The sequence below is a fragment of the Anas platyrhynchos genome, chromosome 1 (genome assembly GCF_047663525.1).
Source record: "Anas platyrhynchos isolate ZD024472 breed Pekin duck chromosome 1, IASCAAS_PekinDuck_T2T, whole genome shotgun sequence".
Taxonomy (NCBI): Eukaryota; Metazoa; Chordata; class Aves; order Anseriformes; family Anatidae; genus Anas; species Anas platyrhynchos.
Genome location: NC_092587.1, coordinates 96927621 through 96952086, shown reverse-complemented (window position 1 = coordinate 96952086; position 24466 = coordinate 96927621). Strand labels below are relative to the sequence as shown.

General features: G+C 50.7%; 1 protein-coding gene across 3 annotated transcripts in view; it reads right to left on the bottom strand.

Moving 5' to 3' along the window:
• The window catches only part of PTGFRN (prostaglandin F2 receptor inhibitor), a 102237-nt gene extending 80844 nt beyond the window's left edge, over positions 1-21393 (bottom strand). The window contains exons 1-4 of one of the 3 annotated variants that reach the window (XM_038184413.2): positions 21266-21393; positions 20997-21166; positions 3483-3692; positions 1646-1714 (exon numbers count right to left, since the gene is read on the bottom strand). The gene's annotated coding sequence lies outside the window, so the exon portion shown is untranslated. Of the gene's footprint in view, positions 1-1645; positions 1715-3482; positions 3693-14439; positions 14504-20996; positions 21167-21265 lie in introns of those variants that run through there. The other 2 variants (XM_072025476.1, XM_072025471.1) reach the window with 2 other exon arrangements.
• Positions 21394-24466: the final 3073 nt, after the last annotated feature.

The window sequence follows — 24466 nt, the reverse complement described above, 5'->3', positions numbered from 1 at the left end:
CCTTCTGCAAGCCAGCTATTCAGATCTCAAACTGTTATTATTTTCCTTTTTTTTTTTTTTTTTTTTTCCTGAGCTGCAGTTATTACAAGCTCTGTCTTTTACAGGCGTGTTGTGCTGGATCAGAAATAGCGATGCACGGCCACTGAAGGTTGAGCCCTGTGTTTTGCTAACACTTTGGAAGACGATACCATCTGTGACATGATTCAGATCAGTGGTTTAGTGAAATTCAGCTGGCAGGGAGTTATCCACCAGATTAATGTTTCAGAAGTTCTCGTGCTTCCAAAACGATGCTTTGCCTTCCCTCTCCCTCTGCTGTTTTCTTCCTTCTTCCACGTCTCCATAGGCAGGCCCTGTCAGGTGTCACAGGCACCTCATTAACAGGCTTGGACAAGGCAGGAAACAGTCTTTGTCAAAAAAATAGAAAAAAAAAATAATAAAAAGGTACTTACATCTTGAAAGGGTGCACAGAGATCCTGTCCTTCTGCCACTTTGACTGAGGGCAGCAGGGCACAGAGATGCATCTCCCCACAGGCACCCCAACACACAGGGCACCCTCAGTGCACACACGGGAGGCAGTGTGGAAACTTCTTTCCTGGCCACCAAGTTTCACCCCTCTGAAGACCACTATAGCACACTGTCCTGTGCCTCTGGGATGTGCCCCATTTGCAGGAGTGAGAACAAGTAGAAGCCGCCTTTGATTTTAACACCACAGCACCACTGTGGCTCCCTGCACACAGTGGCTTTGTCTGGTTCTCAAGCAGCCCAAGTAACCTCAATACTCACTTGCAGACATCCCCCTGGGAGGGAAAGCCCATTGCTTTTGGATGCTGCTCAGACAGCTACAAAGGAGTAGTCCAGTAAAGAGCTGACGGCCCTGTGAAACACCTAGCAATCCAGACATGGGAAATAAAATTCTGCAGTACTGTTGTGTACATCCCCCCATCTGTTTCCTGCAATACATTTGTCCGTAAAACAGCTCTCGCGGTGGCAATTTCCTTTAGCACGGTTCTCCAAAGATGTCTCCTTCCAAAGCATGCTCTCAAAACCAAGCTCTCTGTCTCTCTGTGGCTACCCAAAGCCTGCCTGCAGCACACAGTGCAGCCAGAGCACCCCAGGACTGTCGGTCCTGGACTCTCTCCAGTGGGCAACGCGCAGCCTCAGAGGCTCTTCAGGGCTGCTATGGCATCCTAGGTGAAGGGAGGCTTTTTTGCATTGCATCAGGCCTTCTCTGGGTAAAGCAATTATTTGTAGCTGAGAGTTGGAGGTCAGAATAAATGAATTCTCATCACCATCGCAGATCTTCATAAGCTGCCCACTGCCGTGGTAATTGAGCATAATAATTAAGCAATAAAGACAGTTGTTTCTGAAGTACTTTGAACATCATAAAAATAGTTTTGGTGGTTACAAACCAAAAGTGCTGGAAGCCATCATTGTGACAGTGCTGAAGACGAGATATGTGCTCTGACAGCGAGATGCCGTAAATTCAGACACAGCAAAGGTGGATTGCTTCAGAAAAAAATAGGTAAAACAGAACATCTCCACACCTGCACTTCTCAGCTGATTGGACACCGTGTCTGATCATTTCATGCAACAGAATGACAACCAACTTAAAGAATTATTTCCTTGAAACAATTTGGAAATATACCTGTTTTTGCCGTATATTTCATCCGCGAGGCAATTTTCCACTACCCTTCTCCACATCAGTCTGGAGTTCCTGTTAGAAAGATGTGGTAATACAGAGAGACATCAGCATCATTCACTGAATGAAAATACTGAAACAGCAAACGGTTTCTAAAAATAAAAATGTAGTGAATATGTCTTTAGGTCTCTAAGGCATTATACGGTGACTAATCAGAGCAGTTTTCTTACGAAAAAGGGACAGAAGCAATAGAGATGGAATCAAATTTAATAGTACAAAATGCGAGGTCGTGCCCTGAGGGAGTAATAACGAGAATTTCTGCTACCAGCTGGGAGCTCATCAGTTGGAAGTGACAGAGGAGGAGAAAGACCTGAGTGCACTAGCCGATCAAATGACTGCAAGCTAGCAACATCATGCAGATGTGAGAAAGACAAATGTGAACCTAAGACACATCAGATGAGGGATTTCTAATAGGACTAGGAAGATTTTAACGCCATCAAAGAAGTACAGAATACTGTACATCCATTTAAAAGATGAATTAATTTAAAATTGCCTTTTTTCGGCCTCTCTCTCTCAGGATGACCAGGGAAGGAGAGACCTTTCTTCTACAAGAAGAGAGTAAATGAGCTTGGTTTCCTGAGTCTAGCAAAATGCAGGCTGGGATATATTTTTTGCTTATAAATACCCTGGAGGGAAGCACCAGGAAGAGAGAAGAACTGTTTGAGTGAAAGGGCAGTGCTGGCAGAAATGAGTATAAATGTGCCAGGAAAACATTTCAGCTGGAACTGAGAAGAAGGTCCTGACTCTCCAAGAAGTGCTTTTCTGGGATTGCCTTCCAGGAGGTTTTATCAGGACAAAATCCCAGCTTGTTTTAATGCAGAGCTGGGGCAGTTCCCTACAGGTACCACCCCTACACTTCAAACAGCAGGGGACTGGGCAATATAACACAGAAGATCCTTTCCATCCTACTTTCCATCATCTTCATAAGAGATGCTTATCTCGTTAACAACCTAAGGTTTCATACAGCTGGTGTTCGATTGCCTTTCAGCTGCCAAGTTTGCCTCATATTGCTGACCACAGAAAGAATGGCAAAGGCCTAGTACTGTCTCCTGGCTGCTTTCTGGACTGTTTTCATCACAGAAATCAGTGAGCCGAGCCCCAAGCCTGTTTCTATCAGACACGTGCAGCGTGACTCACACTATCCACCCTGTCTGTGGGGAATGGGCCAAAGGCTCTGAGTCTCCCTCTGCACTGTGACCAGCTCTCCTCCTGCTCAGGGTAGAGAGAGATCACTCCCTACTCCACGAGCATACCAAGCTCTCCATGTTGAGGAACCACCAAGCTAGAGATGGAGCTTGGGACAAAGGCATGGACAAGGGTGGAAATCTGTGAACTGTGAGCCCCCAAGAAGAGGATGAACAGAAGCTCAAGGCAGCTGACTTGCCAACTGCCTGCCATTACATGCCGTTGGTAAAGACATGTGAAATTCCAAAGAAGCCTAGTCCAGAAGCAAAAAATAAGGTGAATGGGTATAGCAGAAGATTAGATGGTATGGCGTGATGAGTGAGGTTAGGCACGTGGCATTAGAGTCCTGGTTTTAGACTACTTAAACCATACAATCAGTATAATCTGAAGCTAGGAATCTGTGGGGGTTTGCTGGGTAGCTGTTAAAATTGGTATGGCCCAGCCACCCCAGAGGCACACAGAAGTTTGTTCTTCATCTGCCTAAAATGGGATGCTGGGAATTGACAGGTGATCTTAGAAGGGCTAAGTGCAAAGCATGAGATAAAGAAAGCTTTAAGTACATTTCTTTCGTTTCAGCCCTCAATATATCAGCACTCACCTTTGTTTTCTTTAACCTTCTCCCAGGTATATCATGGCCATCAGGCTGCGACGTTGTTAGGGAGGTTGTTCTTTTCAAGTAGCACTGTAACTTCACGCAGCAATTTGTCACTGCAGATAAAACATCTTTGCTGTCCCAGGTGGCTTACAAGCTGAAACAGGCAGGGCATGCAAATTCCACTGGAAGGTACAAGCTCAAGCACAGAGGATCCTGGAGGAGAGGGAGGAAGGGGGAGTAGGATTTGTAGAGGGCTGCCTAGGAAGAGGAGCAGTGTATGTGCAGCAGTACTGGGGAGGGCGCTCAAGGCACAAGGGCGAGCATGGGAGCAAGGGATGCAAGGAGGGATGTGGAGAAAGTCCAGAGAAATGCAGGGGGAGGAGGCTGGAAGAGGAATTCAGAGGGAGCTAACAGCACTGTGTTTGTACTGGGGGGCTCTGTGTGGGGGAGAATGAGCCCAAGGACACAGTAGGTCATGCAGAATGGATGCTACATCCCACCCCAGAGCCCACCACCACCTTCATATACACATGCACAAAGCATTTGGAGACACTTCAAGGTGAGGAGCACCTACAGAAAGACTTACTATTACCGAGATTAAGAAGCTGTGGAAATCTTCACTCAGAAATGCGCCTGGGATTTGTCCCTTCACAGCACGGATGTTATTCAACAGCAGATCTGCACGGGTGTTTCTTAAGTGCATACCTTTGTGTTTAATTTGACTGGTTTGCTTGGGTTTGCAGCAGCAGAATCCTTCCTGCATGTTTGGACAGTACACACACCAAGCCCTGAACTCTCAGCAGAGCTACTGAATGTATATGTTTATTTCGGTTTTATATTCCAGGCACTGAGCAAACACTCAACAAATGCTGTCTTCAAAAATTGGCCGCTCACCCAAGCCCGTCAAACTTTCCATGGAGTCAGAACCTCAGAAATCCCTCACCAAGAAGGAAACATTGGTCTCGCCTGAATTCATTTAAGTAAAGGAGGGGAAAAAGAAAACACATTCATCAAGGTTTTTGTCTGGTCAGATGATACTGGCCAGAAACTCAACCTTCCGCTTCTGTTAGACTGCACGCCCTCGCTGGCCAGCTACATCTTAGGCTGGGGACAGGAGGAGGAAGAAGATGGAAGGGACCGTCCCGAAGCCTTGCTGTTGGTGCTCACCACTGGGGAGCCTGCCGTGCCCTTGGAGAGACCCCAGCCCTCCAGGGAAGGCAGGTTTTTACTGTAAAGGGAGACAGAGCAGGGCTTCATTTTCAGGCAGGCTACGTTAGAGTTAGGCAGCACAGAGCAGATGTCCAAGAGAGAGCCGGGAGGTGGGACCAAGGCAAGGCACAGAGAATGAGTCACCCTCAGCCAGAGCCAAGCCCGGGCTGAACACTGCAACGAATCCTACAAGGCACAAGCAGGCTAGAGCAGAACAGGAGAGAGGAGAAGTCATCCTTGCAGGGAAAAATACAGAGAGGCAGGAGGAGGAGGGTGAATGAAATCCAAAAACCAGCAGAGAGCAGGGCGCAAGAACGACTGCCCTTCACCAGGCCCGTGGGCATCCAGCTTGGGACGCTGCTGCTAGCAGCGGCCCAGAGCAGACATTTAAGAGGAAAGCACAGAAAAGCCAGAAGTGTTGTGTGACTTTCCCCCGAGGACCCTCCAGCTCCTGGCAGCCCACAGCACAGGAACTCCTGCAGCCAGGCCCTGCGCCTGCAGCCTTCCCGGCCCTTGGGGAGCTTTTCTCCCCTGAACCTAATGGCTGCCTGGCCCCCATGTGCTGCTGGCCTCCATCCCCACCTGGCCCCGCAGCCTGAGCACACACCAGGAAGGGGGGCAGGAAAGGGGGACTTTCCAAGGGGGGAAATGACAGAACCGATAGCTTTCAGCACTTGGAAGTTTCTCTTCCACAGGCCTGAGGAGAGGCTCTCCTCCACAGGCCCGCACGGTCCCTTAAGGGCAGTCCCCCAAGAGAAATGCTCCACGCGCTTTGCAGCCCATGCTGAAGCTCCTTGCTAGTCAGCTCTGCTTCAGAGAGGCATAAACCTGCGCCGGGAGCAGCAAGAGGAGAGGAGAAATGCTTTGTTTCCTGAAATACTAGAGCACTTCTTTTTGTCCTCAAGGAAAGGGGTGGCAAAATAAATTTTGTGACCATTAAGTAAAAGATACAGAGAGAGGAGAGGGCAGGAGCTGAGTTACAAATGAAGCTGGCATCTTACAGCGAGGGAGGCTGCAAGGTACAAGGCCGTAGTGTAACAAAAAAAAAAAAAAAAGAGAGAGAGAGAGAGAAAGAAAAGCATTCAGAGCCTTTACAGCATCCATCAAAGCAGTAACGTTATTGCATGGTACGTTTATAGTTCCCTTGCAGCCACGGCAGCAGCTTTTCGGTCGGGCTGGGCTTAAAAACGAGGCCACAGCCGTCTCCTTGCTGCTCCTCTGTGCATGGGCATTTCCCGTCCCCTCGCAGCGACTCCGAAATTCATTTCACCCTTTAATTGGATTTCACGCAGCAGTGCAATGCACGGTGCGGGATGGCCAGGGCTGCTTGGGAGAGGGGTGCCCACTGCCCATCTGGCAGCAGCAGCACTGGGGATGAGGATGAGGAGGGGTGGGATGCCTACAGACACCTCGCTGGGTGGCTGTTGGGCAGGCTGTGCAGCTAATGCCCTGCTTCTGGTGGCAGATTTCGGCAACACAGAAGTCGCTTCCATTTCATCACACTCAAAACTGGCTGGGCTTAACTAGGTCACATTTCCTCACCGTATCAGAGGCAAAGGCTTGTCTTGCTCGAGTAATTTAAGCAAGACCCAGCCTTTGCACAGGGCAGAGGTGCCAGCACCCCTGCTGCAGGAGAGAACAAGGAGCAATGGCTTTAAACTAAGAGAGGGGAGGTTTAGGTTTAGATTAGATTTTTGGAAGAAATTCTTTAGTGCGAGGGAGGTGAGGCCCTGGCACAGGCTGCCCAGAGAAGCTGTTGATGCCCCATCCAGGTGCTCAAGGCCAGGCTGGATGGGGCTGGTCTGGTGGGAGGTGTCCCTGCTCATGGCAGGGGGTTGAAACTGAGTGGTCTCTAAGGTCTCTTCCAACCCAAGCCATTCTGTTATTCTAGAAACTGAGTTGTCTTTATTTTTCAGACACCTCACTACAACCCTCCTTATACAAGTGGGAGCAAGACACAGTCACTATTTTCCATCTCTCTGCATCCATCATTTTCTTTGCCTACTTTTGGCTCCCATTTTTCACCTGCATTACTCGTGCAATAGAAGATTGCCCCAGTCCATAAATCAACCACTTTGCTCAGACAGCAGAGAGGTGGCATTTTCGTCTTTTTTTTTTTTTTTTTAATCCTTCTCTTTATGCATCCAGCCATTTTACTCCCTCTTGAGATGGCTGCTCTAGACTGAGCAGATGTTTCCACTGAGCTGTGTGCAGTGACACCTAGCCTCCCCCTGCCATCACCCGGCCGGCCACGGTAAATTGAGAGCCTGGCAAGGCACAGAGGCATCCTTCTGCACCGTGTTTGTCAACAGCAAACTTCGCCTGCCCACTCACCTGCCGCGGATAAGTCCCGCCGGGTACCTTCTCTCACCTAAATAATTTCATGCCATCTGCAAACCTTGCTGCTTCGCTGCTTCCCCCACTTTTCCAAGCCATTAATAAATACTAAGCACCAGCAGCAAGCGCACAGCTCACTGCCCAGCCCACTGCCCACAGGGAGAGTGTGCTCCCACCTCACTTGGCACGACCCTGGCAGCACCCCCTGGCAGCCCCCAAATCCCTGCCTCACCGGGGGTCCCCAGCCCATACACCTCTGCTTTGCTGGTGTGCTATGACAGTGGAAATCCTGCCTCAAGTCCCACAGGAGGCATACGTTCCCCTTGGCATGCTTTCCTATGGTTTCCTCTAGTCCCTGGGGAAGACCTGCTTTATTCTTGCCTTTAAGGTGAAACAGAAGGAAAACAGGAGCTTTGTTCTGCAGGCCTTTGAAGCGCTGCTGCCAGCCAGAAGCGGCTAAGGACATCACGTCTGCTGCCCGGAGAGCAGAATAGCCCACATGCTCCCAGCTTTTTGGCTCACCTCATTCTCCCTGAAAGGTCCAGGAAAAGGCCCTGTCCCCCAGCCCCACTACTCGCTGCAGGGCTCCTGAAGCCCTAGGGGAGGGCACCGTCCCCCTGTCCTGCTGGACCCTTCAGCACCCAGCTCTGCACCTCTAACAGGCACTGAGGAGCTGCAGCAGAGGGGCTCCTGCCCCCCTCCAGGCCGTGCAGGGTCAGGCCATGCATCTTGCATGGCCCATGGTCCATTTAATGGGACCTGTTGCTGTGTTGGGAGATCAGCCGCTCCTGCAGGCTGTGCAGCCTTGCTCAGCTGCTCACGTTGCAAGCTTAGCCATGGAAAAAAGTACCCAGCAGGCACAGCACGTGACTTTAAAGCAATCAAAATGTCGTCAAAAGAAAGCCAGCACTGCTAGCATGAGCTGAGAGAGCTGTTTGTACCAGAAGTTACTTCCCCACCTAATTTCCACCTTTCACTCTCTCAGCTTTTGGCCAAAAGGCTGCTAAGAACGTCCCTGCTTTCCTCCCAGTCACTGACCATCATTTCTTCTCATTTTCCAGATGGAACCTCCTTCTGCAGAGACCTGGACTGAAAGAGTGAGCACAGCCTGAAGGAGGAAGACTCAGAGCAGCCTGGAGGGTGCAGCACAAAGGCTCGGGGGTGCAGGCAGAAGCAAGGCCTGCTCCCCGAAACGCAGGAGGGATGCGAAGGGCAGATTTCCCTCTTGCTGTCTCAGGCTTCTTTCCTCTAGTGCTCGGCTACTGCCGGCTCTGCTGACAGCTCCCCTCCCGCAGCTTGGACACCCGACCCACCTTTCACACTGCTCAGATTTGGATAGCAGCTCCTATCACTCCAGCTGTACATCCCACAAAGGGAGCGTGCTTGGGTTTTTTAAGATGTGTCTTGAAAAGAGAGAGGCTATTAACAACAGCTCTTGCTGATCTCCCTGCTGCATCCAATTCATTTTTAAATAGCACAGCTAACAGGACTAAAATCTATACAAAAAATATTTCATGCTACCCCTTCCTGAAGGTAACTTTTTTGTTTAAGGATTTCATTCAAGGTTTTCTGATGCTTCGAGGCTTATTCTTTTTTTTCTTTTCCCTCCTGGGTAGGGTCAGGAAGGGAAGAAGAGCTACTGAGTGAGAGTTTATAGATATTATTTCCATTACAACTACAAATTAAACAGCAGTGAGAGAGAATGCCTGAGAGAATGATTGACTCCTCTTTTTTCTTTCTTCCAAATCAATTTGTAGTGCAAAAGCATTCATTATTTCACAGTAAATCTTCTTCCTGCTATTAGACCTCTCTATCAAACTTTTCCTAGTCGCATCCCATCCCCCTCCACCCCCTTGGTTAATGTTCATCAGATTACTACTAATCTTATCAGAGATTTCATTGCGCTGCTTGCAGAAAGCCATGCCTCCACAATGTCTCCCCATTCCTACTGGGGACTGCATGATGCCGTGACTGGTAGCGCCTTTCCCCTCATCGATCCAGATCTGATGGCACCAAAGCCTTCAGGGGGATGGCACAGCCTGCACAACTCTTCATGTGAAAATAAATAAATAAATAAAAACGCAAGGAGCGACCAACCAACTCTTCAGGCAGCCAACAGGCTTCAGTTCAGTATTTTCAAAATGAAGCTTTCAGAACAATTTTTCATTCCTTTCCAAGCCAAAATCTCAAATCCTCACAAATGGAATCAAGAAAGTGAAAAAAGGCATTTTTCCCCTCTTTGTTTTGCCATTTGTTTTTAATTTTCCATGGATGCTCTCCGCTTTTACCAAGACCTGGCCCCTGTGCAGGGTCGCCCTTTGGCGCATCCTGAACTGCATGGAAAACATTTTCCTGGCCAGGGGGAAGCCAGGAACAGGGAAAGCTCTCCTACACATCACCCGTGGGTTATTTCCACCACAACATTACCCCAGTCCAGCAGCTTTGTGAGCCACTGCCTCCAGACACAACCCACAGGCAGCCGGGGATGCCCGAGGAGCACAGAGCAGTGGTGGTGCTGCACACAGGCATCACCTCCCACTCGCTATAGCGAGCAGAGCCCTCTCCTGCCCTCCCCATAGCCCACAAGCACTAAGCACCGCTGCCAGCATCTGCACTGCAAGCTTACAGCGTGTCCAAATTGCTGCCCGCTCCCCGCAGACCCCATTCAGCATTTCCCCTATCACCCTCTCCCCGAGTATCTGTTTTGGATTAATTGGCCTGAAGATCGGGTAGCATGCATTTGTCTGGATTATTTCCTGCCCAGGCTAACCTCTATAGATATAATTTTTTTTCAAAGGGAACGTTTTGGCAGAGCATCAGAAAGGAAAACTCCCTGACGGTGCAATTACAGCTTAATGTGCAATAGCCATCCGGGAGACGCCGGGAAAGCCCCAGCGTTCGGGGCGCATGAAACGCAACTCGCTGCTACAACAGGGAAAAGAAAGTGAAAAACCCACTGGGGAGGACTTTGAAACAGCCAGAGGTGAACAGACACTGTGCAAAGCAACAGCTCCTTTCCATCCCCACCTCGGAGAGCCCAGGCCAGAAGGGCTGAGGAAGAGGAGTGCGGGAACTGCGGATCAATGTCCCATGGCCATGGGCTGAGCGAGGAAGCAACACGGGCATGCCCTGATCCCTGGTTCAGTGACATTGATGGAGGCACGGGGGGTTTAATTCAAACCGATTGACCAAATCTTTGCACTTCACGTTGCTGTCACGTTTGATTAAAGCTGATCAAATTGCTCGCTGCAGATAAATCCTCGGACAGACACAGCCCCATTACCCAGCCCTGAATTATCAGCAAGCAGCTTGTCTCCTTGCAAACAGGGCTGCCCCTCAGGTGAGTCTGACAAGTACCTTGCAAGAAGGCGTTTTAACACACGGCTTCCCTGGGACCCCGTCTCAGAAAACATCCCACCCCTCAGCCCCCCCCCTCCCCTTTCTTTATGCCACTGGTCATGTAAGTCACACTGCACTGCTTCCAGCCAGAGGCCATGCTTCACACTCAGGAGACACAGCCTCTTCTAGCTGCAAGTTATTTGCAATCATGCCGAATTGTTCCACGAGCCTATCACGCAACCAATAGAGCTCTTCAAAATGGCTTTGAGAATAACGCCAGTGCGGGCGCTCAATTACGTTTATTCACATTACTCTAAAAGATGGCTTGCTTTCGTGAACATCTTTGTAGGCAGAAAATTTTTTTCAGCAGTGTTTGGGAATGAAATGGGTCACAATCGCTAAGGAAGACAGTCTGCATGTTTTATTCAGAAGCACATTTTGTGAACGTTTATTGCTACATACGCCCAGCTCTAGTGAAGATGGACATCCCTAGTTTTCCTCCTCATTTCTCCTCCCTTTGTTCTTATTTTTATCTCTGCATATTAACTGCAACCTATTGACATTTGCAGCTATCAGCTGGAGGAAAAAAATAAAAGAGATGGGGTGGTGGTGGTGCAGGAAACTCGACACAAAAGGAAAAGTTTATTTCCTCTTAAACCTTTCCCTTAAATTCAATTATGTTGTTCTCATCCACAACAAGCTAATGGCCACTTACAGACTCCATATCAGATGCAACCACATAGTTTCTGCTGAGCAAAAATTTCCCTGGAAAAAAGCCACTTCATTTACTGGCGAGTTGCTTTGCTCAGTGCCTCTCAGCTTTGACAGACTTCAACCAGTTATTGCACAGGGTTGCCAGGATGAGGGCCTGGACTGGCAGAGGTGCCAGCATAGTCCCAGCACCAGGGAGGGCTGCAAGGGACCCTTTTTGGCACAGTGGTCCCATGAGGTCTCCCAGCCATTTGGTTTCCCTGCCCCTATGGTGGCAGCCAGGCTCTCAGGGGCAATTTCTTCTCATAAACACTTCATTTGGTGCTTTCAGAAGCAGCTCACTCTTACAGGCTTTCAGGACATGGCAAAATGCTTGGAGGCAGTCTCACCCTGACCAAACAAAACCACCATGAGTTTTGCAGCCCAGCCACCCAGCTTCAGGCAGCAGAAGGACCCCACACAACCCCAGGGGACCAGAGAGGACCTCACGTGTTACAGAGCCCAGGCTTCAGCTCTTGAAACATCCTGAGCATTGACCTCATCTCATCGCTGTGTCAGGCTCAGCAGGAGAAGAGAGGCCAAGAACATATGAAACAATGTGGGGAGGAGCAGAGCCATCAATCAGGAGACGGAGCAGAGCTGGCCTCCCTTCCTCCAGGAACCAATGCCAAGAGCGAGGGATGGAAAAGCGAGGACGAGGTGCCCTGGAGGAGGACAGAGAGGAGGAGTTGGGAGCCTTACCCAACTCTCTTCACTAAAGGCTGTTCTTCTCTGCCCCAGAAAGGTCAGCATGGAAAGGGAAAATGATATATTTTTTTTTTCTTTTAAACACAGCTCTAAGAAAGATAAGTAATGCTTTCCCTGAAGGCAGAATAAAAAGTTTCAGTTTAAAAACCTAAAAAAAAAAAAAAAAAATGGAGGTGGAGGAGGAAAAAAATAAATAAGTAGTCCCCTGATGTTGCTATCTTGGGAAATGTTCATATCTTTTATTGCCCCTGCTCTGAGTCAACCAATGTTTGATGTAGAGCACGCATGTGCAAGGACAGTCAGAGGGGAGGGAGCTGGTTCTCTACAGCAGCAGCGAGGAACAGACCCAGACAGCTACAGGACCAGTGAAACCACCCAACACCCCACATGGGGCTGATCTCACACCGTGTACAGCCACCACAAGGGCTGTGTAGAGGGCCACCATGTCCCCATGGCATGGCAGCATCACCTTCTCGTGGGGGTGTGAGGGCAGGAGGCATACCGGCCATGCTCCTGCCATCAAAATCGCACTGCCCTCCAGCCATCTCCTCCAGATGAGGTCTTAATTATTTAAGCGAGCCCTGCAACTCTTCATTAAGGCACTGAGTTATTATTTCCATCTTACAGGCAGGGAAGCGAGGGTGTTTTTGTGCGAGCCCATATGTTCTCCATTATGGGCCATTGCTCCTCCTGGCTGCAGCACGACCTGACCGAAGCGCAAAACAGCGTCCAACGTTTGTTCTCCTCGTACGCCCAGACCAACCAGTAGCAGGAAGCACAGTTGCAAACTCATGCAAACCTGGGAGGTCTGGGGGAGCGTTATTTCCAGACTTTGTCTCCTCGGCAACACAAAGATGCCTTGCTATCTTCCTCCTTCATCTGGAGGCTCCCTGGGGCTTGGACTAGGTGGCCTCCAAGGGGTCCCTTCCCACCTAAATTAGGTGATTCTCCAGTTTGGAGAGAATTGTTCAGAGCCAACCCATCACTCAAGTAACAACGCTGCTCCTCCCAGCATAGTCACTTTTTTCCTCAGCTTGTCTTTGAGGAGATTGTTCTGGGTTTCAGCTTGGAAAACAACACCCCTGCAGAGACACAGCTGCAGCTGTGTTAACATGGCTGGTCACCCAGAAGCTTCTGAGGAAAAATCGGACCATTTTGGCTCACCGTACACAAAGAGGAGGCTGCCTCACTCTTTGCTTTGAGTCCCATACCACTGCTGCGGCTTTGAGGGAGGGCTGTCAGCATATAAATTCAGATTATTCCTGAACACAGAGCCTAGCTGGATTTCTCAAAGAGAAGAATAAAGAGCCGTGGCCTCCCTGTAGGCACCAACAAGTTCCCCTGCTCAACACACGGTTGTCACAGCCTCCACAGCCACATCCAGCCCAGAGCCCAGCACATATTTGGTGTTTGGGATGACCTTTGCCACCTGAATTGCCTGCTCAGGATGCAAGGGGCCATACAGAACAGGTTTTCTCTCCTTAAATACCCTGGATGTTTATCCATAGCACAGAGCCAGCCCAGAAGCAAAGCACGGAGCTGCACATCAGACCATGGGCAGGGGTCCTGTGCCTTTCCCTGAGAGGACAAAGCCCCAGGTGACAGCAGGCCTGTGTAAAGACCCTGCTAATGATGACAAGCAGAAACACACCACGCTGTCAGCCTCCCCAGGCCACAAGGTATCCAACAGCCTTTTCGCAGGAGCTGACATCCACGGCTCTCTCAGTGTCCTTAGAGCTCGCTCCTCAGCACGTGGCCCTGTGCCATGCACCCACGTCCAGCCCCAGCCGCTCATCTTCCTGGCCACGGAGAGGAGCAGCTCGCTCCAGGTCAGGCTTTTCTTTCTCCCCCGCACCCTCTGGGCCAGCCGCCCTCCTTCCCACGCAGGACAGCTGGCTCCATCCATGCTCACGTGTTTCCGACGGGCCTGCACCGCTTTTCCCACTAACGCTGCTCTTTGTGTACACCCAGAGGTCTCCACCTCAGCAAGCCCACCAGGAGCTGGGGTCAGTGCTGTACTGCACACAAGGGACATGTGGCTCCTGCCTCTGGCTTGTCTAGAAACCCCATGCAAGAGGCAAACAGGGCAGCAGAGATGGGGGGCATGACTGGTTTAGGGCTTTAAGCCCAGCAAGAGAACCAGGAGACTGAGACCAGCAGGGGAAAAAAATGGGTTCAGTATCAAGCACATCACTGCAGGGAGAAACCAGTGAAGCCCAGCTTCCCACTGCTATGTTTCTGAATGTATTTCATCCAAATACCTGTCACTAGCATCACCCACAAGGCAAAAATGCTACCTAGGACAAGATGCCAGCCCCTGGGGGCACCACAGGGATGGGCCTTGCTTCCCCCAGTGGGGTCAGAGAGGGGCCTGCAAACAAGGGGCTTCCCCCCACACCTCATCACAAAGATATTTTGGAGACAGGAGCCCTTCCAGCTAAATCAGCACCCATTTCTCCTGCTTCAGCAGAGCCCCAAACCACACATGGATACAGCTGGGGGTCAACACAGAGAGAGGCACTTGGCACAGCTCTTTTTGCCACACATCGCCTATGCACCAGGATAGGTTGAGGTTCACAAAGCCAGAAGCCACATCTGCACTGAGATAAGCACATACCTCTCAGCATCATCCCCTGCACCTCTCCATAGCCCCAGCCTGAGCAGATTCACAGCGAGCAGTGGGAAGCCTGTATTTAAAAGCGAAGCATAGCTGGGAACACAGCTGAAGGCTGGCTGGGGCTAACACCCTTTCCCCAGGGCAGAGCCCCTGCCCAGGTGCAGAGCCTGACACCTCAGGTACTCCACCTCTTGCAAAAGCCTCAGCAAGGCCGCATCCTTCATGGCCCTGGGCTATGCGCAGCAGCAAGGTGCAAGATGCTCAGCATGGGGCAGGAAGGGTGGTAGAGACCCTCACCACCTCCCCTTGTCCCCGGCACCACACCACAGCCTGCTCTCCCTCCAGTGACAGGAACCCCCTGCCACAAGCTGTGCCCTCCCAAAAGCTGCAGGTCTTTGCTGATGCCCCCAAATTCCTCCCAACTGACCCAAGTGCCTGCATTGCACACCCAGCTTCCCTCTGCTCCTGCCCTTCGAGCCCAGGGCCAAGGCAGTTAGTAAGCCCAGGCAGGCTGGATGTGTGCCCCTGCATGTCCTGGCAAGAGGAAGCTGTTTGCAGGAGCGGATGTTGAGTCTTTTTGGCTCTTGCAACAGTAATGGAAGAGGTGCTGCACCTCCCCAAGAAGGAGCCCTGGCCCTTGCCCCTACAGCTCAGAGCATCCCATGGGGAGGAAATGTGCCATCAAAATGCTGTGGTACCCTCAAAGTGAGGTGGAGGAGGGAGAGCACACGTGAAGCCCATTTGAACAAGACACCCACTGGCCCAGGAAAAGGCCTTGGACAAACACAACTTCACGTGGTTTGTCTGTGGCACCTCGCAGCTCAGCTGGCAGCCTGAAAAAGCGAGAGAGAGAGAGAGAGAGAGAGAAGACATTTGGGAAAACAGCATCAGAAACAATGGGGAACAGAAAGACCAGGGACAGCTTATCAACAGAGCTTGTGTATTCTGGAGAAAGGAAAGCAAGTGTGCGCTCACATGTCTGTGCAAGGAAGAAAGCTCGTGTATTTACACTTGATATTGTATGGACCTTTAGGGAAGGATGTCTGTAAACACCTAGAGAAGTTCATGCCTCTGTACCTAAAAGAGGAGATGTGCATGTAACTGGGGTTGTGTGGGTGTTATCCAGGCATGGCTGTGCTGCATGAAATGTTTATCGTGTGCATGCACTGACTAAGAGAGGGGTGCTCACCTGAGGGAGGGAGTTGCAGGAAAGTGATGCAATTAGGACATGAGAGCAAACACCCCAGCCGCACAGCACAGCACGTAAAAAGCATTTGTTGGTAGAGATTTCATGCCTGAGTCTGCACGCCCCCATGGGAAGTGAGAAGGAAGCAGCTCGTGTTCAGGGGGTGAGGGTGAAAAGAGTGTGTGTCTGCACATGTGAGACAGGGAAAGACCGTAGATGCTGGCACCCCCAGAAAGAAGCGTGGTGGGGATGCCGCGTGGGGACAGCACTCATCGAAATTCACTCCGAATGAACCCCAGGGGCTCTGTACACTGGATTAGATCAGTGTCGCACCCAGCTGGGTGTTGCAGCTGACCTCTGCATATTTCCCCAGCCTGACAGCTTCGATTTGCAGTCCTGATGTATAGGATCTCTGGCTCAATGTTTTCAGCTTTCTGAATTTTAGGGTTTCAGAGCCAGCATGCCACAGCACCTCAGAAAGACAGCCAAGCCCAGCACTGCTTTTTGCTTAACGTTCTTGCTGGGCGAGGTGGTTTCTTTTTTCCTTTCTCCCAGCCCCACTGTGGTTTGCATGCAGGTGCTGTTTCACGGAAGCCTGCATGTTTCAGGGCGCTTTTCAGGAAAAAATAAATAAATAAATAAATAAATGAATATCAGGCCTGGGTTTGGTGCCAGGATTGCTGCTTTCATTGTGTGGTTATGATGCACTCGCCTGCCTATGCGCGTTTTGTAGCCAAGAGCATTGCTCCGCGCAGGCATGGGCACGTATGCAAGAGGGATGCAGCATGCACTGGGGGGGCACGGTGGGGAGAGGACGTGGGACAACTGGGTGGGGAGGGTGGAGGGCGGCTTGTGGGAGATGTCCCGGGCTCGCCTTCCATGCCACAAAGCTGCAAGTACCTAGGAAGATGAAAATGGCTCTTGAGGCCTGTGCAAAGAAAAGCAAGGGAAAAATGGGGGGAGGAGGAAAAAAAGCACAGAAGAAAAAAAAAAAAAAAAAAAAAGCACAAAAAAAAAAAAAGGAAAGGGAAGAGCCCAACAGCAGACACAGCTGTGCACAAAACAGTTGTTTCCAGGTGCCCTCTTCTGGCCTTTCTGGGGTTTCTCCTCGGATGCTGGCTGCCGTGGGGGCCCAGGCAGGGCAAGAGGGGTGGGTGCTGCCCTCGGGGCCCCCACCAGAAGCTTCTGGCCTGGTCCTGGCTGGTTTGGTACCACACCGTGGTGATTTGGGAGCTTCCACCCAACCCATGCTTTTGTTTCCCTTGGGGTTGTGCTCCAGCGCCAGCGAGCTCCAAGCAGAAGGCAGCTTCCTCCTTTCCATCCCCTTGCTCATGTCCATGCTCAGCAAATGGACAGAAGGAAAACCCCCTCTCCTACCTGGCCCTCCGCAGCCCCCATTGCCCCACCAGGAGCTCCATCCACCCACCACCCACTGAGCTGCTGGGGCTGCCACTCCTCGCTGGAGTAGTCAGCTGGGCCAGGAGTGCCTCATGCAGCAGAAGAGAGTAATGAAAATTAAGCCAGGAGTCCTTCAGAAGCCAATCACTTATGTCACTTAAGCAGGTGTAACCTGCAGGTTAATCTGCTTGCTTAAAGATAAATAAATAAGGAGCTGCTGGGGAAGGATAGAGAAGGACAGCACAAATGGGGGCCACCAGAGGCACACCTTCATCACCCTGGTTCCTTAGGGATACCTCAACCAGCCAAGATCACCCTCCCTGACACGTGCACAGGTGCCACAGATAACAAGATGAAGGATTTCAACCTAGACCAAGTATTTAAAATGCAGCTAAAAAATCCCTGCATCATTAAAAAGAAAAGCCCACCGACGTTTCTCATTTGGGAGGCTGCTATTAGTTCCCTGCCCAACCTGTGTTTGTGTCCCAGCTCTTACCCCAGAATGAGCAGCGTCAGATTTTCCATCGTTCCCTTGCTGTGTGGGGAACAAGGCACTTAAAGGACGAGGCCAGGAGAGGCTGGGAAAAAATGAAAGATGAGCTGCGAGACCCTACTCCTACCTCTGCCCTTCGCTGCCACTCAGCCTTGAATGCCTCCCAAATACCACTCCTTTCACAAGGCTTTTTCCTTCCTGAAGACAAGTCACCTAAGTGTACCCTGTGGGAAAGCCTCCAGCAGGGACCTGTGCCTCCTCTTCTGTGAGTGGCAGAACAAGTCTGAGCAGCTACAAGAGGAGCCAAAACTTGAACCTACCTGTAGCCAGGATGGTGAACACAAAGCCATGACTGACGTTGTGTTTTGAATATGAATCACAAAAATCAAGTGCCTAAGGGAAGCCTCTAGCTTTGACTGCCCAGGTTTCCTTGACCGCAACACAAGAACTAAATCAGATGGGAGACAACTTTCATTCGATTTATGCATTGAGCTGGTCTCTTTTACAGACACAAAATGTACCTAATGGGGAGGAGGAACATCAGGGGCCAGCCCAGTTCGTAAGCTTGGACACATAAACCTAATAAAAAAATGTTTAGGAAGCCTGGACCATTAGCAGCTTTTCCGCTGCTGCTTCTAGGGAAAAGCTCCTCAACACTCCTAGGCTCGCCAGTCAGGATGTAAAAAACAAAACAAAACAAACAAACAAAAAAAAAAAAACCACACAGGGAGAAAAGGGCACAGGGGCCTGACCATGACCAGACCATGCTCCTGTTGTCCCACTAGATGACAGCACCACCAAGCTGTTGTGCACCCCAGGCTCCCACCAGCAAGGAGCAGGATGCTCCAAGGAGCAGCACCCACTGCCTCTACCTCTTGTCTCTGGAGGTAACTGAACAACACGCTTGGCCCAAGGACAAGGCTTTGTACAGAAGCTGTATGGTAGATCCATGCTGTACACTGCCTTCCCTACCTAGGGGTGTGTGCCAGAACCTGGCTAATAGGTACCGTGCTTAAATAAGGCATCCCTAAACTGTTGTCGTCATTGCATGGCCCACACATCTTCATCTCTCCCTGGTGAGACCAAGCAGTGATCCCTTCCCTGAGCGGCAATGGGCTAGCTGACCCTTAAGCACAGGTACAGATCTTGTGTCCCTTCTTCTTGCCATGTTGTTCACAACCTGAGGCCTTGGCCACCACTGGCTGTGGCCAGCCAAAATCCCACATTGCATGCACAGAAGCTTCCACAGGAAATCATAGAAATTATCTAGGTTGGAAAAGATCTTCAAGATCACCAAGTCCAATCATCACCCTGACCTACCTAGGCTCGTCAATAAACCACATCCTTTAGTGCCACATCCACACGTCTCTCAAGTACCTCCAGCAACAGGGACTCCACTACTTCCTGGGCAGCCTGTTGAATGACTGACCACCCTCTCTGTGAAGAAACTCTTCCTGATGTCCAATCTCAACCTCCCCTGGTGCAACTTTAGACCATAAACATGTTTAAAGACCATAAACAAAATGAAATAATTCTCATTTATTTCATCCCATGCAGCTACAGCAGGTTTTTATTTTGTTTTGAAATGGACACAGAACCTTCTTTCTATTCATTGGAGACGAAGAGCTTTTGGTTCTCACCTGACCAACCTAGGCCTTTACACTGTGCTTCTGTACAACTTCTAATTAGGGCTTTGGAAGCACACATCCTTCAAAGCCTCCAGAGAGGGTTCTCACCACTTACCACGTGCATACTCATGTTGAATCAGTTGAGACAGCTGCTTTGGTGCCTGACAGCAGCAGAGCAGTTTTTCATCTCTAGATAAGAGATCGGGCCTGAATCTGCCTCAGGTGCTCTGTCACAGTTGTTACTCTTCTCAAGCATGTATGCTTTGAGATAAAGAGGCACGTCTTCCTCCAGTGCCACTGTGAAATGCCTCTCCTCCCTTGCCAACCTCCCCTTACACCCGTGACTCTTTGGAGCTGCACTTTGGTGGTTTTCCCACAGCTGAACCACTTTTCCTGAGGCAGTCTTGCCAGCATCAACAGAGATCTCCCTTCCTTCTCAACCACCACGGGCCAGTCTAGTGCCCTAGCCCAGCAGAACCATCAGCCCCACCAGGACCAAGTGGTTAATTACCAGCAGGGCTGGGAGCTGAGCAGTCCATTTCAGGGATGGGGAAGAGCTGGCACAAGGGAGCAGGGCACTTTCAGGGCTAGTAGATGGGAAAAGGACAAGCCCTCAAGTCCCCAGCAGCAGCTTTTGGGAGCAATCAAGCAGCTGGCCTGACCCTAGCCATAGCTGCATCCACTGCAGGTGACATTTGATATTCAGAGAAGTGTACACCCAGCCTCTCCCCTTACCTTCAAACGTGTCCCAGCTATTCCTGTGGCACATGGACAACAAGGAAGAGGGGTGGGATAGGCAAGAACGCGCCTGATAAGCGTGTGTGCTTTGGCAGCAATCACCGGGGACGTATTTGCTGTTCCCAGCAGTGTGAAATTAGGCTGCCTGTGTGCCGACACAAATTTCTAGTTAAGATGAGAGGCGTGATATAGAAAGAGAGTGGGGGCTCCGTTTATTTCCATTCATTTTTTGCTTGTTAAGCAGACTTTTCTTTTGTGGTCCTTGGATTCCCAGAAACTCCTCCAATATGCAGAATTTAATTTCCCAGTTCAAGGCCTGAAGTCTCCCTAAAAATCACTTTCTGTGCAGACACATTTCCTTCCTGACTGTGCTTTTTTTAAGCCTTGGTGCTGCTCAGTTCCTCTTTTGCAGAGGCTAGCTTTTGGCTAATCTTTTTTTTTTTTTTTTTTTTTTTTTTTTTTTTTGTAAGGCTGAAACAAAAACAGAGTCTACAGATATGATAAGCTCAGCAAAAGGGTGTTGGAGGTTTTGCTGGTCGAGTCTTGGGTTTGATTTACAGGCATTTCCCCTGCACTAGGAACCACATCCTCATTCTCTCACTTGCTCGCACTGGCCCTGGCTCCTGAAATCACGGTGAGGCCAAGTAAAAGTGGAGATGTAGCTTGTGCAGTGCCTGCACCGTGCGAGCCCTGCAGCAGCCGCGGGTAGAGCCCCAAGGCAGGCAGCCATTCTCAGAGACACAGCTCCCTCAGGTGGCTTGCTTAGCAGCTGTAAAAGCTCCAGAAAAGTGGAAGCCAAATAGAGCAGAGAGCTACAGCGATGGCAGTAACAAACCAAGACCTCACAGGTGCTGCCTTCTCTGACAAGAAGAGAAATCAGGCCCGTGTCCCCCCACAGGAGCATAAGCAGCAGCTTCTCAAGCCAACGACCTGCCCCTGCTCTCACAGGTCAGCATCTGCCAGGAGAGCCACCAAGGCATGGGAAGAGCCCATAGTGAAAGCAAGTGAGGTGCACACTTTACAGAGGAAAAGCAAGAGATCCCTTATGTTGAAGAGACTCATTAGCAAAGCAGCACCCCTTTATTTCGTTCCCTTTCTTGATTGGAAAGCTCACCTTGCACTTAACAGAGGAAGAAGGGGTTGTCTGATTCGGGTTGCCAACCAGAGAGGTCCCAGGCTGTCCCATCAGGCATGACACATCAGCAGGAGGCTCGTCAAGGGCTCAGTTGTCCTAACACACCAGACTTACCGCCTGCTCTGCCTCACCAGGGCTCAGCTGGGGAGCTGTAAGCACGGAAGCGCAGTTTTAGGATGCCCACAGGCCGTTTGGTTTTGGTTTCCAAGCTGTTCATTTTACCCCACAGTCACCCCATGCTCGCTTACCTGCCCAAGTCACCGAGAAGGATTGGAAATGAAAGCAGGTATTTGTGTGGGAGGGCAGGCAGCAACCCCAAATGCCTTCCTTCTGTTATTATGTAGGCAGAGAAAGCGCATGGGAAACACAGCCAATGAGCGCTGCTGGACGCAGAGCTCCTCTGTTGTGGGCTTATCTCTTCCTGTTATCTCAGCACCTGCATTTCAGAGGCACCGAGACAGAGACCATCTAACAATATCACCCAAAACAAAGGCACATGAAGCGCCATTGCGGTGTTGGGGCTGGTGCTGCTGACAGCCAAGCGGGCAGGCACCAAATGTCAACTCGAGGTGTTTTTCTGCCCTGGTTTCCGTCCTCTCTGTCCATGCACACACTCTTTGCCCACACCAACGAGTGTCGTGTGCTGGGGCAGGGTGAGCAGGACTTCTGCACCCCGGCCCCTGTGCAGTTAGGGCTCACTGCCCTGCCCTTGCTGCAAGCCCTGGAGAGTCAGTGTAAGTCATGCACATCTCGACACAGCAATGCCCACCTTCTCTGCACAGAGCCGTTCCTCTCCTCAATCCTTTCTGAGCCAGGGCTGTTTCCAGCAGCACTGGTAAAGCCTGAAAATAGCAAAGCAGCCTGGAGATGAGCTTCCCAGGGCAGGCAGGGTGAGCGGGATCCGTAGCCACTCGAGGGCCCTACAAATCCTCTCCGCTCTCTCTTGGCTGGCATGAGAGGCACAGAGGTCAAGTGTAAGGTTTCGGTTTAAAGAGGAAAAGTAAACCAGCCAGTGTGGGTGTTTTGTAGGAAGGGAGAGCTAGAACAGAAAGTAACACTTCAGTAGTGCAGGCTCGGGGTAACTTCACGGAGGGTAACAGAAAGGCTGCCGGTCCTGATCACTGAGGATGGGGAAGTGGGAGGCAGCAACATATGGCCCCTGCCCCAGACCACAGCTCAGATGAGGTCTCTGCAGGGAAAGAGAAGCCCAAATCCTTGCTGGGAAGCCCCAGGGCAGCATGCCCATACTAATCCTGATACGAGGTAGCTCCTGGTGAGCCTGCTCCTCTCTCCACACAGCTCCCCTCTGTGCCTTCCCAATTCCAGCAGAAGATCAAGGGGGGCAGCAGCCAAAGCAACCAAAAGGGAGGCATTCGGGATGCTGACGCATTCCTGGCTTTCAGGGCAGACATGTCAGTGTGGCTTCCTTCTTGGCAGAAGATGCTCAGAGCCCAGCTATGGCTGATCAGTGACTGTGGCCCAACACAGCAAGGCGATTTCCCATCCTTGGAGGAAGTGGGAGAGGAGGCCACTTTGTTGGCATAGGGCCTCTTCCTGTGCCTGCATTCAATGAACTCACCTTTCTTCCCACAGAGTGAGATAGCATCACCCACCAGGGTTATTTCACAGATTTCCCAGTTACTAGAAACTGATCTTACTCACAAACCTGAAGTCAGACCCCTGGACATCATCGCTCGTAATGCAGGACCAGCCCCTCAGTCCCTCTGGGTGAACGTCAGTCACTCTGGGAATCAGAAGGTGATAGCCCTGATGGCCCATGTGCTGCATGGTCAGCACCTGAGCTCTGCTCCGACATATCACCCACAGCACGCCCCATGCAGGACTGCAGTTTGAAAGACAAAATCAGCATTTCTTGAGCTTACTGCAAGGTTTCAGCACAGCTGAGGCGATGATGCCCTGCCTGTAACAACAGAGAAGGGAGCTGATGGGCAACACAGTCCCAGCTGGGGCTGATCTTAACTTAATTTTAGAAATTAACTGGGTCCAGCTCTGCCTGTTCCAGGAGCAAGAGCTCTCTAGACTGATTAATGCCTGGCTGAGGTTACAAGCAGGTCTTGTACGTTTCACCAGAAAGCCCAAGTTTAGGCAGCAAGAGCTGCTGATGTCAAGTGGCCTACAAATAGTACAGAAGACCCAAAAGAAAACCACTGCTTTTCGGGTGTCTACTCAGACCACACAACAGGTGAGAGCTGCCGGAGCACAGTATGATGACTGCCCGACTGCCCTGCTCTGATCATAGCGTAGCACTTTTCCTCCCATTCCTTCAGTGCTAGGTCTTGCTGTCCATCACCACATCACCAACCAAAGCTGCCTCCTGCATATGTTGCATCTCTCGAATGGGAGGACGAGCCGGCGTCCTTGTAGAGTGCAGCTCAGCACATCAACCCTCTTTTGTCCCATCCCGCATGGCAGGAATGGAGAGAAACACTTCATCTGATGTGACTCACTGATAGATTTGTCTATGAAAGAAGAACCAGGAACGGTTGCAGCAAGTATCATCAGAGCTGAGCACTTCCTGTTGTTTCTTAGGTCTTAAAGTTGGCTCATTTTCCAGAACTGAAACATCCTCTACAGCATAAAAAACCCCACTAAGATTTGAATGCTCCATGACACACACACACAAATTGCTGACTTCTTGTAGGCATCAAGCAGAACTCAGGAACGTATAAATCCCCTGTACGTACAAATAATCTGTTGCAGCACATTGAAACAACCATATCACAAAAGCAAGGGTCACTACCAAAGAACAGGTGAGAGAAGCAAATATAAGCATTGCCCTGACGAGACTCCTGTCAGACTTAGTATTCTGCACTCATTTGCCTGCATCTTCCTGAAGGTGCCCACATTTTCATACAACTCCACCCAACATGGCTATATTCAGCTTTTTTAACTCAGCTTGGAGCCCCTTGCCAGAGGAGACCCCAGTGGGTTGAAATGTGCACCTCCCCAGTGCACCCATGCCTGCCACCGTGGGCATCTGCTGGCAGCCCTGCCCCCAGGAACAGGAACCAAAGGCAGATTTTGGGTGTGTTCAGCCTTACAACACAGCTGAGACACCGAGGTTTCATGGTTCACAGCGTGGTCCCCAGTCTGGCCTCAAGGGTGGGGTTGGACCCAGTTTGCAACCAACAGCAGAAAAGCTTCTTCAGCTGAAGGGGAGAGCAAGGACCCGAAACCAACCCCAGGAGCGGCTGCTGCAGCCAGGAGCAGGGCACAGATTGCAGCAACAGGGATCAAGCAGAGGGCATGTGCTGTTGAGGCACTTCATAGAGAGGTCAGTGGCAGGGCAGGAGAGTGGCTACAGCACTGCCACCATGCTGCAAGTGCGGCAAGCAGTCCCAGCCTGGCTGCTCGCTCTGGAGAGGGCACGAGGAAAGCTCTGGCCGCACCAGGCAGGCAGGCACAGTGGCTGTGCTCACCCACGCTGA